Here is a 5,700-nt window from a genome sequence, read left to right as displayed (position 1 = left end):
GAGAGAGAGAGAGAGAGAGAGAGAGAGAGAGAGAGAGAGAGATTTTGCTAATAGTGCCTTCATGAAACCTGAATAAATGTGAATTATTTTGGAGATAACTGGCCATCAATGGAAATGCCATAAGGTATTTTACTTTTTTATTTTTATTTTTGCTTAACATTCCCTGTCAAAAAACATAATGTGTTCTGGTGTCATTTTCAAGAAAATAAAGTATGATCCTATATGGTGTGCTGTATAAAGTCTACGTGTATGAACAAATGTACACACACGCACGCACGAAAGCACACATATGTAGTACCACCCACATACAATGTATGAAATCACAACACCTTACATTTGTTACATATGAACTTTTATGACATGATTTCAGATCAGTCGATTCTTTCACAACTAGGGAAATACTATTTATAAAGAAAAAAATATCACAAGGTCTGTTCGTTAGGCATTCAGTTTATTCTTTTATACAATTACTCAAATGTGTGCCAAGGCCATTATATTCACAGTATACACATGATATATAATTCATATCAATATATATTCAAGAAATTAAACATTCGAATCAGCAGTTATGTTTTGCATTGTATAAAATACAGTGGCAAACATTTTTTTCTTTTTTAATTATTTAAAAATGCATAAAAACAACTGAACAGCAGAAGAGTTTTCTTAAAAAGTGTCATTTTCCTTTGATGTCCTTCAGTACAACAACAGTGTCAATGTTTTATTTACTGTATGTCTGTGCAAATATTTGCAAATTTGTATAGTTTTCTAGCTAACCGTGGGGTGGACTCCATAGTGGATTAGTCGGGGTGTGGACTTCATCTGTAGTGGGGGACAGGGTTGGTCGGGGGATGGGATGATCATGAAGGGGTTTGGGGGTCGCAGTGGACTTTGATAAACAGGGAAGTGTGCAGGGAATGGGGAGCTCCTTGTGGGTGATTGTTTGTGTGTGTGTGTGGGGGGGTGTTGTACGGCTGGAGGCTATATGAAGGAGTTGTATATTTGTGTGTGTGTGTGGGGGGGTGCTCCTTTTTATAGTGTGTGTGTGTTCGGTGGGGGTGGGTGGGTTTGATAAAGGAGCTTTGGAGCTGATGGGAGTCAAACGAAAGAACCCTCAAGGCCACCACATATCATCTCTGACAATGTGCAGAGCAGTACTCTGCCAACATTCAGATTCCTTGTTTTGAATGTGCACCGACATTGACTGTGGATTACAATTGAGCTCTATCTTTGTTGGAGTCGCTCATTCGAATCCATTGTTGAATTCACTGGCTGCTATGCTTGCATGATGCATGAAGTACGCTGCCGGTGTACGGGGGTATGCAAAATTGTCGGAACCGACATTGCTCCGCAGTACTGTCAGAAGCAATGCTCGGTGGCCTTCACCCTCCTGTGGAGAGACTGGGATGAGCCAGAGCCGTGGAAGTACCGTATTTTTCGGACCATAAGACGCACTTAAAATACTAAAATATTGTCAAAAATGTACAGAGCGTCTTATAACCCAGTGCGTCCTATGTGTGTTTTTATTAAAAAAATAAAAAAATAAAAAAAAAGACGGCCGCTGCTAATGAAACCGGAAAAAGTAACCGCATGTTATCGAAATACGAATGGCCATTACAGGCCACCATAGTCGGGAGCTTTGCGCGGGATACAGTAGCTGTACAGTAGCTCTTACTGTACACAATTCCACCTGTTACTGTACACAATGGCACCTGCTAAGAGGCACTCCTACGAAGCTGGCTTTAAGCTTATGGTTATCGGTTTCGCATTAGAACACGGGAATAGAGCTGCTGGGAGAGAGTACAACATAAATGAATCAATGGTCCGGAAATGGAGAAAACAAGAGAATGAACTGCGTCAAGTTAGAAAAACTCAAAAAAGTTTCAGAGGGAACAAGGCAAGATGGCCACAGTTGGAGGACAAGCTAGAGCAGTGGGTTATGGAGCAGAGAGCGGCGTGTAGAAGCGTCTCTACAATAACAATCCGACTCAAGGCAATAACGATGGCGCAGGACATGGAGATCAACGACTTTCGAGGGGGCCCTTCTTGGTGCTTTCGCTTCATGAGAAGGCACAATCTCTCCATCCGTACTCGAACGACGGTCTCGCAGCAGCTGCCGAAAGATTATGAGGAGAAGCTAACCATTTTCCGCAGCTACTGCAAGGACACGATCGCTGAGAAGAGTATCCCGCCAGAGAACGTGATAAACATGGACGAGGTCCCACTCACCTTTGACATTCCCGTGAACCGGACTGTCGAGAGAACTGGAACCAGCACAGTGTCGGTACGAACGACAGGGAACGAGAAGGCATCATTCACGGTTGTCCTGGGTGTTCAGGCTAACGGTCAGAAACTACCTCCAATGGTGATTTTCAAAAGAAAGACTTTGCCAAAAGAAAAGTTTCCGCCCGGTGTCATCATCAAAGCTAACCCCAAAGGCTGGATGGATGAGGAGAAAATGAGTGAGTGGCTCAGAGAAGTCTATGTCAAGAGACCGGGTGGTTTTTTCCATCAAATTCCATCAATGTTGATTTTCGACTCCATGCGGGCTCATCTCACTGATGCTGTGAAAACCCAAGTGAAGCAAACCAATTCGGTGCTTGCCGTGATTCCGGGTGGGTTGACCAAAGAGCTCCAACCTTTAGACATTGGTGTGAACAGGTCGTTCAAAGCCAAATTGCGAGCGGCGTGGGAACTCTGGATGACCGAAGGCGAACACACTTTCACCAAGACAGGGAGGCAGCGACGGGCGAGTTACGCCACCATCTGCGAGTGGATCGTGGATGCCTGGGCTAAGGTACCAGTCACCTGCGTTGTCCGAGCTTTCGCCAAGGCAGGAATCATCAATGCACAGCAAAATGACAACGACACTGACTCGGATGGGGACGATGAGGGCGAGCGGGCCATGCTCATTGCCGAACTTGCCCAGCTTTTTAACTCGGACACAGAGGATGAAGAGTTTCAGGGATTTATGGAGGAGGAATGAACTTTTTATCTCGAAGTGCGTAAAATTCTAAGCCTACGTTCATTACTTGCAGGAGAACTGTTCTTCATTTGACTGTTCTTTCACGTGCTGTTCCATCCCCGCTGTTTGAGGGAGTCAAATGGATTTATGAAATTACCGGTAAATGGAATCTAATGGATTTACAGTTGTTGCCTTATGGCAGTGGATCCTTGAAAACGTGAGTGATTATTATTTGCATTTTTGAACTATCCGAAGTGTAAAATGAAAAAATTTGAGAAGAATAAAGTTTGACATATTTGACACATGTTTCATTTCATTAATAATAGGTTACCGGTAATATAAATAGGAATGCATAATGGAGGGAGGGAGTGACGCTGTGTGGGAGGGAGGGGGAGAGACGCAGCAGCGGAGGAAGCCAGGCCCTTTCGGTGTTTTATATGAATCTATTACTCTATGCATAGTACATGGCTTGAAACGTTTATTTTCATTGGAAAAACATGCTTTAAAAAGTGCGCCTTATAACCCCGTGCGTCTTGTGTGTGAAAAAAATCACGGTCACTGATGGTGCGTCTTTTGACCCAGTGCGCCTTTTGGTCCCGAAAATACGGTAAGAGTTAGGCTAATCCCATTCACCTCCGTGTTTCATTTTTACACAAAGATCGCGGCCCATGGAGCCTTTGACACACAAATTGACACAGCTCCAAAATAGTTCTAGGAAGTGAGTGTCGAACACAGAAAGTGCAGTAAAAGTTAATGCCATTGGATTTAATTCATTTCTACATTATTTTTGCTTGTTTTGTACGGTAGTGGTTCCGTGTTAATATGTAGGCAAAAGAAAGCTGCAGCCTAGAACTATTTGAATCTACGTGAATCATGTCAACATCCCACTTCCTGTACCCTGGTTGTCACAACTCTGAATTCCATGGCTCTGGGCTGAACATTACCCATAAACCAGAGATTCTTTAAGTATATTGAGATATGCCAATGTAATAAGTTGCTATGGGCACCTAACATGACCAGATTCCGGTCTGCCTAAAGTGGCGTGTCATAATACTCCTAGCATTGAATAGAACAGTCCTTAGGTCTGCCTAGGTCTAGGGGAATTTCCCCCCTCTCCCCCTTGCAATAATAGAACCCAGAAACAATGGGCCAATGGAACCTCTCTCTCTCTACTCTCTCTGCATAAACTCTCCAATCCCACAATGGAAGCAACCTTGTATTGGCCTGGTCATAATATTCACATCATTGTCCCCCTCCTTCCTGTACAAACACACTGTAGAAAATAAAAGTCCTAGAAGCCTTAAAAGTTCTCTGAAGAACCAATAGGTGACAAAATTAGTTCTTAGAGGAACCCAGATGTGTGCTTGAAGATTCCTCAGAGAACTGTAGGAGAACTCTTCCAACAACTAATTTGTTACTTTACAATCCTTACACATTGTTCATTACATTTCTGACCTGTCTGATGTAACACTTTTCTGTGAAGCCCACTCTACTCATTCTCTCAGCATACTGAATCAATGGACCGCCACATGCTTGCATATTTTTTTCCAACAAAGACTGCGTTATGCTTTACCTAATATTAAAACGTGATAGAATATGTATTATATTTATTTACTGCACTTAATGCATTGTTTTGCAGTAATACCGGTATGACTGTGACTCGTTGAAACATGCGAGTCTGTTTTACAACTCTCTACCCTGCTATTCAACTATTACAGATGGACACCCTTACAGTCCACATCTCGCAGTGCAATATCTTACCAGCCAAATAAACTACAGTGGCCTTGTACCTGTTTGCGTTAAACCTCATTACTGTATGTTCGTGAGGCCAAAAGTACAACGCCTTTGCAAGTTAAATCGTGATTCTCAACACAGTGGGAAAGCACTTTTTGCACAAACATGATCGACGGTTCAAGTCGGCGTGTCATCTCAACACTCTGGCATGATGACATGTTGTGCTGAAACACCTGGAACTCTGACCATACAGACCACTGACCTCAAATCTGACCATACAGATAGCTTTCAGAGTGACATCATCAGTTTGTACAGTATAATATTTGGAAGCCCAGCCTGTACCAACAAGAAGCTAATCTTAAACATCATGACCTTCAGTATATTTGGAAAACCCTCCTCTACCACTATAAAGTCCCATTCATACCCTACGTTTAGTCAATGATGTGCGTACTTATGTTCTGTTCTAACCATCAACAACCCTTTACCTTCATCAGTCTTTTACGTGTGGCGTCAAACTATTTTCAATCAAATACGTACGTAAATTAAACTACTTGATTTCGTACCAAAATACATACGGAATCCCCACATATCCGTCTCACATAGTGTCTCACACTGGGCCTAACTGGGCCTTCAGAGTCGTAGGGGAGCAGGGTTTCTCAGGGGAAGTAAAGAGATAGGTTCATGTATAAAATGTAAAATATCTAGAGGAGGGATATATTGATAGATAGGTCCATTTTTGGTACATGTGGAAGCGCAAATATTTCATAGGTAATGAAATATGCAAGTAATACTTTCCAATGAATAACGCAAACTCTTAAAAAGGCTTTAGAAAAGTTGACATTATTAAGATTAAAGTGAGTTTCAAAAATATTTCAGCCATCCTCGTTTTTATTTACGGTGACTCATGCAATTAATAAAAGGCTTAGAGGAAGGCTACGACTACGGTAAGCTACATACAATTCTCATAAGATGCTTACAGATCCTGGTGCACATTGCTGATGTGT

Source organism: Engraulis encrasicolus, chromosome 12, assembly GCF_034702125.1.
Source record: "Engraulis encrasicolus isolate BLACKSEA-1 chromosome 12, IST_EnEncr_1.0, whole genome shotgun sequence".
In the NCBI taxonomy this organism is placed as follows: Eukaryota; Metazoa; Chordata; class Actinopteri; order Clupeiformes; family Engraulidae; genus Engraulis; species Engraulis encrasicolus.
Note: the sequence above shows the minus strand (reverse complement) of the source record.